Genomic DNA, 13,435 nt, shown 5'->3' with positions numbered 1-13,435 from the left:
TTTATTTTTTATTGTACTTTAATAACTATGTTTTAAACTTTTTCAGTTTTTTTTTTCATTTTTATTATCTTTTTTTTTATTTTTAAAATCTGCAAAACGCTGTTTTTCATAATTTTTTTTTCGATAAAGTGCAATGTATTGTTTTAACTTAAAAGTATATATTGCTTCATTAATAACAATTTTGACATTTGTTACCTTCTTTGTTTTAAGATTTTGCTATATACACTAAATTGATAATAATTTTGTTTCTAATAATTGTATCTCAATTAGAGATAATGCATGTATAACATTACCTTTGTAGATAAAATGAATCATTTCAAATATTTATTAATATTTATTTTTATATTCTACAAAGAAGTTAACAGCAAACAATGTGTTGCAGTGGATCAGTGCGAGTTAGTTTGTTTGCTTTATATATTTTTATATTAAATAGATATATCGACATTACGTAAACAATATATAACTAAAATTTGACAAAAATTTATTAATTGAATAAAATTTAGGCATTTTGGTCATTGAAAAGCAGATGATTTTTCTACTTTGCAACGTCTCTATCAGTAGATGTTCTTAATTATATTAAATAAAAAGAAAATATTGTAATTAATTTTAATAAAGAATTAAACATTTCTACGAATCCTTTTCAATTTTAAAAAACTTAGTGGTTTAAAAACGTGCCTCGACCCGGGATTGAACTAGGGACCTTCAGATCTTCAGTCTGACGCTCTCCCGACTGAGCTATCGAGGCTTGTGATAGCTAGATTGTTGTAGCGTTTATAAACACTAAAAGCTGAAGTTTTATTTGCATAAGAGTCAATGTGATGATTTATTATGCTCACTATAAAGCACTTATAGCTTGTTAATCATAGTGTTAAGTACGCTTAAATTTTGTCATTCAAGTTTAACATTTTCGTCAATAGTGCTTCAAACTCAAAAGTATTTTGTGTAGTAAAAATTTTGTTTCTATAAAATGCTTTTTTGTAAATAAGCCTTAAAATATATGTGCATAAAGTAGGAGGTAGTATTTTTAAATAATAATAAAAATGATTACTACTTAGAATACTTTATATAAGTTAAAGTCTAAATCTAAAAACTTTGTAAATTAAATATATGTGTATACTACCTTTGTTAAAAACAACTTTGTCCAAAAAATATTTAGGCCAAAGTATTTAAACGGATGGTATAACTTATAACCTTAAGTTTTAGAAATTTTAACAAAAGTTTATTTTTATCTAGAATATTAATCTATTTTAGATTGGTTTCTAACAAATTAAAAAACTAAAAGTTTATGACTTTTTGTCATGAAACTTTTTATTTTTGTTACTGCTATTACTTTATCAAAAACCAAAAACAAATTTAACTTAAAACAAACTTTGTTAGTTTGTTTTTAAGTTAAAATCTAAAAATACAAAATATGTATTTAAAAAATTTATTTCAATTTCCCATTAAAGTTAAAACTAAATTTTTCTGTTAACTTACATTTTTCAAATAAATTTAAGCTCAATTTTAATGTTTGAGCACACTAATTTAGAAAAAATTTGTAATCTATTTAGTTTACTATGTAAAAAAAAACGCTTGCAACAACTTAAACAGACACTTATATTAATAAATCCTACATCAAATTGTTAATTTATGTTATAGTTTACAAAAAAAAAAAAACAATAACATACAAAAAAAAAAAAGCTATATGAAGTAAAATCAAAATAAATACAAAACTAGCTTAATTTTAGTAGTATATATATTATACAAACTAATTATTTTTTTACTTTTTAATAACTCACGGTTACTTGATTATTCAATAACAATTTTTACTTTAAAAAAGTTTTATATATATTATACAAAATCATTTTGATTATTTAACAACCACTTAAAATTTTATTTTTTTATCATACTTGTTAACCAGATGTGCATTCGACGACGGGTCAGGAACGGTATCCCTGAAAGGAATCCGTCTGAATGCTGACGGAACTCCTGAATTTTCAGTTTATGATGGAGACTACACTTACCTCTATAATCCGTGCAAAGGTTTCGATTATCTGGATAAAAGTGACCTAGCTGTTAGTATTATTAGATTATTTTATGTAAAATATTTTATTACACATTATTATATAATCCGTGTAAAGGGTTCAACTATTTGGAACAAAGTGATATTGCTGTTTATAAAGTTGTATATAATTATTAGTTATAATTATTAAAATATTTGTTTTTGTTTTGTTGTGACACATTAAGATAAGCACCTAAGTTATAACTTGGAAACTGTTTTCAAATAAAAATACAGAAAATGAGTTCATGTAAAAACAGCTTTACATGAATAAATTTAATAACTTTAACTATTTTGATTTATACTGCTGTTAGTTATGAAAGATATTGAACTGCATGTTAACTATATGAAAAAACTCAGTAATTTTGCATTTTTTGTATTTTAGAATAGCGTACGATAACTGTTAGAATAAAAACAAAATAAAAATTCTCTAAATTTTCTTTGATGATTTTGCGTTGGCTTTTAAATAACTGAATTTAACTGTAGCAACAAAGCTCGGAAGACAATTTAAGCTTTTAATAAATTATTGTCATAAACTTAAATATTACGTGCTTACTGTGAAAGTAGCACAAAAGTATAAAGATTTGAATATAAGCTTTATCTTTCTAAATATTTATCTAATTTTCAGTTAGACATGTTTTGTTATTATAGTCAAACTAAGTTCTTTGTATGTAAAAAAAAAACTAATTGTGACCTTATATTTACTATTGTATGTAAAAAATAAACTGTTTTTAATTATATACCTATATGTACTGTGTAAGTATTATAATGTAGAAACAGTTTTATAAATGGTTCTCATAATCTTACAAACATACAAATTTACAGCTTTTTAATCCGTTCTAATAATCTAAAAAATTACAGGTACTCCAAAGATCGAACGGTTATTATTTCGATTTAGGAGTCCAAAGTAGGGAAAGTTGGAATTATACTGAAAGTGGAGGCTTATCTGTTAAGTATATTGCTGCAGATACTCAACGGTTATTAGTAAATATTCAATAAAGAATATACAGTTAGTTTAAATAATGTAGTTTAGTTTTTTTACTGAAAGTGGAGGTTTATCTCTTAAATATATTGCTGCTGACACTCAACGGTTAGATTTACTTAATATTTACTGAAATACTTAGTTCAACTTTAGTACAAAATTTAATAAATAATATTTTGTTTAAATTGAAAGTTCATCTTTTAAATGGTGAGTCTTACTTGATTAGTATATGTATTTAAAAACATTCGTACAAAAGTTTTGTACTAGTCTTTTATACAAAATAATACAAAACTACTTAATATTTCTAACAGAACTTCTAGAGTAACTTTACTGTGCAACTCAGAATTACCTGTTCATTTGTTTTATTTCACTGGAGAACTAGTTATTACTGAATATGTAAGTTTTATGTTGGTTTATACAATACATGAAGTTTATTATATAAAAACTCAACATAAAACACTGATCATGTGTCTACTATACCAAGTTCTTAAAATAATTTACTAAAAAGTCAGAAAATAAAACAGTCTCTTATCTTTATAACATATGAAGATAAAAGCTAATACTAAACTTGAAACGTTGCAAATAACTTAAATAAATAAAATAAAAAAAACTGCAAGAGCCCTTTGAAATATTTGAGCTGTATTTTTGGACATTATTTAAAAGGACCAATTATTTTCTATTTATATTTTTTCAGGACTTCATTTTAGAACAACATATTTAATTAATTTTTTATTATTTTCAGGATTTTGTTTTAAACGACTAGTTTAATTTATTAATTTTCAGGATTTCATATTAGAAGGTCAAAGTTTACTGTTTTTTTTTTTGTAAACTAGTTTTTATATTTAAGGATGTCATATTACAATCCATAATTTAATTATTAGTAGTTTATTAAATTTTAGTTATTTTTAAATATTTTCAGGACTTTATACTAGAGGGACCATGTGCTTGTCCAGGAAAATGTAATGCAAATGGAATTATTCGTTAGTTTAAAAAATTAACTTAAATATATACTTATTACTCTATGTTTATCTAAAATTTTTAATATAATGTTGTCTTGGTAAATGTAATGCAAATGGAGTTATTAGTTAGGTTAAAAAAATTAACTTAAATACATACTTATTATTTTATGTTTATTTTTAAATTTTAATATAATGTTGTCTTGGTAAATGTAATGCTAATGGAATTATTCGTTAGTTTTATTTAATTTAATTTTTTATTCAATTTTGTTTATTGTCCTGGTAAATATGATGTAAATGGAATTATTCGTTAGTTAAAAAATATTATTTGTTAGTATTATGAATATTTTATTCTGTCTTAATAATTATTACAGTAAATTTTGAATGCTTAAAAATCGAGGCGTTTGTACGTTAAAATTATTCTTTTTGTTGATTATAGAACTACCGTACCAATATAATAACAAGTTTTAATTTTTCTATTGAAAATAAACTTTTATTAGATAGTTAATTGGTTATTAATTAGCTTATTTTTTTTTTGTAAATTTTATAAAATATACTAATTCCCTTAGTTCGTATTTTAAAAAATTCATAAAACTTGAAGTTCCTGTTTAAATGAAATTTTAAACTATGAACCAACTTTTTACAAAAAGAATAACATTTCGCTTTGTTATTTTATAATCAAACAAAGCATGTTTAAAAACAAACAAGTTTATTTCCCGGTAATGCAGTACTTATTGAGTTGTAAAAAATTTCCAAAACACAATAAAAAACCATAATAAAAGTATATAGTAGTGCAATTGTAAATAAGTTAATGTTTAATACAATACACAACATTGTTTTTTAATTGTTGTTTTGAAAAGGGTGTTTTTGAATTCTTTTGGTTTGCTTTGAGAATTAAACTGCATTACAATGAAATAACATAAATCTGAATAAAGTCTAAAGTTAATCTTACTAAACTACACCTTTAAAGTATAAATTAAAAATTTTAAAACATAAAGCTCATTTTTTTCGGTAGAAATAAATTTAAAGTAATAATGTTCAAAGCCAACATCACTTCAAAAGAAAAGAAAATATATACATATTAAAAAACAGACACACTTGAAATTTTTATCAAAATTTTTTAACAACTGTTACCTAAAGCTCTGAAGGTCCTTATAGGTGAAACAGTGTTAGCTAAGTAACAATCGTTAAATAAAACTTTGTTAAATGATCTCATTAGTATTGATTCTAATTCTTTAGTGATAGTTCTTATTCATACAGTTTTCTAACTTATGTACTAAAATTTTAGATACAAGTTCTAAAATGTAACAAAAGTTGTATTTAAATACTTATATTAACACTGTAAAAGTTTACTCAATGAGAATTTTTGTTATAAATAACCTGAAGCAAAGGAAGTTGTGATACAGAATAATTATAACAATTACAACATAAATACTAAGCTGTCTATAATTAACAATTCAATACTTAGAAATGATTTCGTAAAAAAACTTCTACTTCAAAACATTTTTAAAATATTTACTTTAACCGAGTTGAATAAAACTAATAATGAATTAACTGCAATAAGTAGTATATAAGTCTTTAAAATTAGGTAAAGAAAAGTTTTGTAAAAAGTAGTGTTATGTATGTATACTTCAAATGATAACTTCTAAGTTGTTTCGACAACTAAGAATTTTTTACACTTTTCTTACTAGTTGTTTTCTAACAATTTTAATTTCTAGCATCCCCAAACAAAAGAGAAACTCGCAAGTCTTTTGTAAACAGATCGAAAAAAACATGATGAAAATTTAAAACACAATCATCCATTACATTAAATTTAGACATTTTTTCAATTAACTAATCACATTTTTATGCATTTGATTATTAACCTAACTAATTATGTGTTTTGTATAGTATTTTACAACGTGACCCATTTTACAACGTATTTAAAATAAAATTCAAAATATGATTACTCGACAGCACCCCAACTGATCCTGTTTAGAATCATCACAAAAAAAAACAAGCCCTGCGTTAATATTCGATGTACCTCATAACTTCACTTTTTAACAGCAACTTTTATTTTACCCTTTTATTAAATACCACAAGATAAACTCCCTTTACTAAAACTTTTATTACAGCAACCCTTCCGACCCTCACCAGAAGAAAATTTGGAATGGGAAGTGGTGAAACTAATAAACACTAATATTTACCTACACCAAAAAAATTATGTAATAAAACAAAAATACACATTTTTTTATTAAAACTTTTTACCATTTTGTAGCGACCCCTACCGACCCGCCACCGGAAGAAAATTTGGAATGGGAAGTGGTGAAACTAATTAAAACTAATATTTACCTACACCAAAACAATAATATAATAAAACAAAAATACACTTTTTTTTTATTAAAACTTTTTACCATTTTGCAGCGACCCCTACCGACCCGCCACCAGAAGAGAAACTCGAGTGGGAAGTGGTCCGGTTCGATTTCGTCTCCATGATCTTTCATGACCTAATTCTCATGTTTTTCATAGTGACGTCATCTTTAGTTGTCGTGTACGTCATGAAGAAGCAGTTCGTGTGCTGCAAGAAACCCGGTATTGTGACGTCACAAGCAAAATCTGATGCTGGCGTTGAAAATGTTAACTACAGCTCCAATGCTTGAATATTTTTGTTTTGTATTATATTGGTATTTTTAATGTATTTTATTCTTTTTTTTTTTGAAATTTAAACCTTTTTATTTTTTTTAGGTTAACTCTTTTTTCATGATTAAAGTTATACTAAGAAGCATGATTTTTTTTAAACTAAAACATTTAAAAATCTGTAATTTTTTTGTTTAGAAGCCCTTAAGTTTACTCCTCCTTTTTAATTTTAACTTTTGTTTTAGTTTAAGGTTTCTCAGTGTATAAAAAGTAAATAACCTAGTTAAAATACTTTACCTTCAAAGTTTCTATTTCAAGGTTTATCAGTAAATACCAAACACTCGTAGTTTTATAATTAAGTAAATTGTAGTTTCGGTAAAAAAAGTTTTAGTAAAACACTAATATTAAAACCGTATAAGGTTATTTATTAACATGCAATTATACTTTCAAAAGAAAGCCTATAAGTTTTAAACGGCCAGTTTTTTAAGTAAGATAGTCATCCTTTAACATTTCAAAAACATTAAAGTTTATTTTAGTAATGAATTTACATACAATTTTTCGTTTTGTTAAAAGAATCAAAAAGTATGAGTATGTGGATTAGTTTTTGTAAGATTGTTGCTATATTTCAAAATAAATTTATTATAATTTTCTGCAACTGTTATAGATTTTAATTTTTTTCGTAAAAGCAAAATTTATCATTTTAAAAATTTATAGCTTAGTTTTTATTTACATGTACTTAATAAAAGCTTTATTTTTTAAGTTTCGTGAAAAACTTGTTTACGATATTAAAAAAATATTTAAAAATGCTTAAAATGTCGCATTTAGTGCAATAAAAACTAAATAAATGTTTTATAGCCTTGTTTTTATTTTTTATTGTTGGCAAACCAAAACAAATTTGAAACATCAAAGAATTTTTCGAATGTAAAAAAAAGAGTTAATAATTTACAATAAAAATATTTGAATTGCAATTGAGGCAGTAAATTTTGCAAACAAAAATGTTTATACTATGTGTCAATAAATCAAATATTTTCCATGACGAAAATTGACCAACGCGTAAGGTTTACAAACAATTTAACTTTTGGAAAGCAATTGAAATTTGATATACAATTTAAAGTAAAAGCTTTTGTACATTTAAAACCAATACATATGTTCGTTTAAGGCATTTAGTTTTAGTTAACTTACAATATTTAAACAACACTTTACTTATTTTTACAAACTTTTTCCTCATAGAAAACTGTTTTTGCGACAAAAATAAAATAAAGTTTTTAAAACTGTTAAACTTAGGGAACGTGCATTTACAATTAAAAATGTTACAAATATTTCAAAGCATGAGTTAAAACGTTAAACCTTAAACATTTTTAATGTATGTGGACAACTTCGAAACAATATAATCAAACTGGTATGATTTAAAAAATAGTAACTTGTTCTAGGCTAGAAAAATATAACTTTTTTATTTACACTGTATAAAGTCATCGAAACATACCCTTATAATGTTTAAACAAACAAAAACAAAACTAACATAAACTCTGTAATTAGCTTCATGTTCAAATGTAAAACAAATAAACTGCAAATAGTTAATTATTATCTTTGTTTTAATCAATAATCGATGTGGCATGATTTTAATTCAATATCTTTATTGAAAAAGTTGTATTATTTGTTAGATTTTAAGTTAAATTGTTATTTTTATTTTTGTATTAAATATAAATATAGTATTTGCCGGATATATTTCGAAACTAATAGTTAAAATTTTGTTACAATATAAAAGTCAGGTTTTATTTTTTAGATTTTTTTTGAAACTAAGTTTTTATTCTTTAAAGTTCAAAAAAAAAGGTTCCGTTTGTACAAAACGGTTTTTAAATTTGTTTGTACTTTGTCTTAATTTTAAGTTTAAACTTTGATTTTAAATTTCAAACTTATAGTCCATAATTTTTAGCAAAATGTAATTTGTTTTTCAACACAGTACTGTTATAAACGAAGAAGCTTCTTTAAGTATAGTTGTACCAAATGTTATAAATTTTCGGAAATAATTTGCCAAGACTAAACACAAAATATCCTTGTAAAAAGCAGTTGCATGATAGCTTTTACATCTGCTAGTTTTACAATAACTAAATCTATGGAAATTATGTTATTTAGAAAAGAAAAATTAAATGGGAATAAAAATAAAACAAGAAAATAGTGTTGTGTTTCAATTAAAGGCATATTCATTCTAGTAAAATAAAAATCCAATATACAAAGCTAAATAATAATAATTCACGAATATTTTAAAGTACTGTTTAAAGAAAGCAGACTTTCAATACAAGTACTTTCGGTTTCATTATTTAAGTTTGTTTAAGTAGAACGTTTTATGTCTTAAAATTAATATTTGAACTAGCTTTTCTTTATTTGCTTAATAAATAGAAAAGTGTGACAGTCTTAAATATCAAGTGTCATTTGTTTACAAAGCAATTTACTATTTTCAGAGGTTTTTGCTATAAAATATGTCTACTCATAGCTAACTTTTAACTGGATTTTTTTATTTCAAAAAACTTACTAGAAAAAATGCAGCTTTGTAATACTTTTCTTTTATTAATTTAAATTAATTTATAATATACCGTTTGAAATAAAAACTTCGTTAAACTATGATCTGTGAAGATGTATGATAAATTTTAATTAGTTGACAGTGAAATCTTATTACTTGTAAGATAACTTCTCTAAGTAGATAATAGTTTCTTAAAAAGTTTATTAATAAGGAAAGCTTACTAATGTGCAAATAAGATAAAAACATTTCTTGTAGCACATTAATTTGTTTAATATACGTCTAAAACTAATATAATTACAAAGCTATCGATTCAAGCTTCTAGGTTGTTAAACTTTAATGTATTGCAAATCTAAAACTTATAAATGCTTAATTATTTAGGGTTGTATCAGACAAGTTTAAGTAATGCTGAAATCTTAATGTAAAACAGTTTTGCCTGTTTTGGAATGTTGTGATTTTGTTAAAACAGCTAATTTAAAAACAGATACTTTTTATTTATCTTTTAAATATTATACTTTTTGTGTTTTTCATATTTTGTTTTCTGTTGACAGCAGCTACTTTATAGTTTATAAATTATTAAAGAAAATGAAACGAACATACTTATTGTTTTTAATAATTGGATTGATTACTTTCAAAAGTGTTGAGAGTCTTAAATGTGATGCTATTAGTCAATGCAAGTAAGTTATAATATTTTTTTTATCTCAACAACAATGTGATAAAGCTATTTACAAAGAGTCCAATTTAAACAATATTTTAGCATAAACACTAAAAATAATAAATACAAAACTGAGCTGTATTTTGTTTTAATAGTAAAAAATCAAACATTAGTATAATAAAAATAATTTTGAAATTTAAATTATAGTAATAAAATGTTAAATAGTTATGCTTTTTAGTGAAAACTAGTTGAAAAAAGACAACGTATTGTATAATTATTTAAAATTTTATTTTGTATTATTAAGATTTTACTTTATATTTTATTGAAAAGTTTACGTAAGTATCTAGATAAAACTTTTTTTAAGCACATTTAATTTTAGCTTTTTTATATTTAAAGATGAAACACTATTGTACTAATAATAAAAAAATTAAATTTGTATTTGAAAGTTTTATTTTGTACTAATTTCATGATCTCCGTAACTTAGTAAAAAGTAATAAGTAATCTTAAAGAAACTAATGCTAAGAAAACTTATTTCACTTATAAACTACATCATTTAATATTGACTGGCTCGTAGTAGACTAACAATATTGTTCTTAATTAATATCAAATACCTTACATATATAATACTAACAAATTTAAAACAATACATTTCGATTGTACAGACGGATTAAAGTGCAAAAATTTTTATAATTTGTGGTTTAATTTAAAACAAACAAAATGTTTGCTATATGTTACGAAAGCTAAGTTCAAAAACTTTGTTCGTTTTTATACTAATTTGTTCTAAATTGAAAGTGTATAAAAGTTATTCATTTTATTTTTGAACTTATATCGCATTTTTATAACACTAAAATTATAAGTTCTAAACTAGTTTTTTGCTTTTAAAACCATTTTAACACTTTTGAAAAAAAGTGTTACAAATTGTAAAACTAATAAACATATAGCTTTTCATTTCAATCAGTAATTTCCTATTTAAATAGTTGTATAGTTATTTGTTTATACCCCAAAGTCTAAAACATAAATTTTAAGGTTAAAGCGTTGAGGGTACTGTATGAAAAACTGAAAAAAAATTATTACGTAATAATGTAATTACGTAATAATGCGTAAATAATGCGTTAAATCCTAAAGATCCAAACAAGCAGAGGAATATTAAAACGACTGTTTTTGTATATTTTTTTTACTTTTAACCTTTCTTTGCTTTTAAAATATGAGCAACTGTACAAAAAGATTGACGAAAAATAAGCAAGCAAAACTATAATCTGCAAGCAATAAAAAAATTGAAATGTCATTTAATTGTAGAAAAACAAAGTTTAAACTTTAAACTTAAACATCTAAACATAGTTTTTTTACAACTAAAAACTATTGGAAACTGTATTTTGTAAGTATGAAAACTGTAAGTACAATTACCTAAATGTATGTTTAAAAAAACCAGGTGCCAAATGTCAGACGGATCAGGGATAGTGAACCTGAACGGGATCAACTTGAAGGCGAACAACGACCCCAAGTGGGCAGTAGAGGATCCGGGTTACTACTGGACCTACTCGTACAACCCATGCAAGGGTTTCAGTTTTTCGTACGACAAATACAACGATGATGGGACTACAACCCAAGTGAACTATGCGGACCTTGCTGTTAGTTTGTTTGTACAAAAGTATTGCTTTTATTTTTATCAGTAATCTTTGTGCGATATTATAATGTAATTCTTAGTTAGTGTTATTCAAAAGTTTAGAGTAGGCATAGTTAAAAAATAACTTTATACATGTTAACAATTGAAGGTGCTTTTTTCAACAATTACTATAGAAAAAAAATATTGCTGTAGAATAATTTACCAACTGGAAAAATTAATATTAAGCAAAGTGAAAGTGATGTTTTGTAAAAATTTCCTAAATGTTTATTACCAGATCAAAAATAAGCAAACCCTTTTATTTTACTGTGCATTAAATTGGAAAAACGGTACATAACAATGAATAAACACATTTTTAAATGCATATCTTTTTTAAACTTCAAACACAAATTATTAACAAAAATAGTATCTGTAAGCTGTTAATATAAACTATATATAAGTTGGAAAAATATCCACAATGTTAAGCTCAGCAAAATAAAATTTTTAAGGTAATTGAGATAAACTAGATATTTTATCTGTTTTGCATACACAAACTTTTTTCAAATTTTTATACAGAGAAAAATAAGTTTTTAGTTAATTCTTTAATCTTCTGTATGAACCTAAGTAATTAAAAAAGGTAAATCCCCTAATCAGGAACTACAATCAGCCTATTCATTTAATATTATTTTTAGTAAATATTTTAATCTTCTATGTATGCCTAAGTAATTTAAAAAAGGTAAATCCCCTAATCAGGTACTACAATCGGCATACTCAGAGGGATACGATCTTGGTATCCAGTCTACAGAATTTTTCAATTATTCAGACGCTTCAGGTCTGAACGTACACTATGTTGCTGGTGATGGTGTCAGGTTAGAGATAATTATTGTAAAACTAAAAAATATGTATTTTCAGATAATTGTCGTAAAACTAAAAATAATATATTTGCAGATAATTATTGTAAAATTAAAAATAATGTATTTGCAGATAATTATTGTAGAACTATAAATAATATATTTGCAGATAATATTGTAAAATTAAAATATTATATTTGCAGATAATTATTGTAAAATTAAAAATAATGTATTTGCTGATAATTATTGTAAAACTGAAATAATACATTTGTAGATAATTATTGTAAAATTAAAATAATATATTTGCAGATAGTTATTGTAAAATTGAAATAATATATTTGCAGATGATTATTTTAAAATTAAAATAATATATTTGCAGATAATATTGTAAAATTAAAAATAATTTATTTGCAGATAAAAATTGTAAAACTAAAAACAATATATTTGCAGATAATTATTGTAAAATTAAAAAATATGTATTTGCAGATAATTGTTATAAAATTAAAAATAATATATTTGCAGAAAATTGTTGTAAAATTAAAAATAATATATTTGCAGATAATTATTTTAAAAAAACTAAAAATAATATATTTGCAGATAATTGTTGTAAAATTGAAATGATATATTTGCAGATAATTATTGTAGAATTATAAATAATTTATTTGCAGATAATTATTGTAAAATTAAAAATAATATATTTGCAGATAATTATTGTAAAGTTAAAAATAACATATTTGCAGATAATTATTGTAAAATTAAAAATTATATATTTGCAGATAATTATTGTAAAATTGAAAATAACATATTTGCAGATAATTATTGTAAAATTAAAAATAATACATTTGCAGATAATTATTGTAAAATTAAAAACTATCTATGTTGCAGCTGATTGGGGTTACAGCATGACTTTTAATCACAGTTTAGAATAAGCTTTTGATGCTTTATGTTTTAGTTTCTAATTTTTTACAATAAACAGTAAGACTACACAAATAGTTTCGAACTTAAGTTGTCACATATAATATCCACTGCATGTCTCTAACGAGTAGGAGAGCACTTTAGAACTTTTAAACTAGATTTATTTTGTTAACATTTTAATGGTTTTACTTGGCTTAAAACATTTTTACTGTTTATTTTTTGGAAAGTTTAAAACTTTTAAAAGTAGTTCCTTATTTGAGAAATTAAAAAAAAAAAACATTTTATTGCATAAAAAGTAATTTTTCTA

At 23.5% G+C, this 13,435-nt stretch overlaps 1 non-coding gene across 1 annotated transcript; it reads right to left on the bottom strand.

Moving 5' to 3' along the window:
• Window positions 1-672: 672 nt before the first annotated feature.
• On the bottom strand, window positions 673-745 carry Trnaf-gaa (transfer RNA phenylalanine (anticodon GAA)). The gene has a single exon. It is a non-coding gene; the product is annotated as a tRNA-Phe (tRNA).
• Between the last annotated feature and the right edge of the window lie 12,690 nt (window positions 746-13,435).

This window comes from Thalia democratica, chromosome 3 (assembly GCF_965202585.1).
Source record: "Thalia democratica chromosome 3, ktThaDemo2.hap1.1, whole genome shotgun sequence".
NCBI lineage: Eukaryota > Metazoa > Chordata > Thaliacea > Salpida > Salpidae > Thalia > Thalia democratica.
Note: the sequence above shows the minus strand (reverse complement) of the source record. Positions and strands in the feature narration are given on the sequence as shown.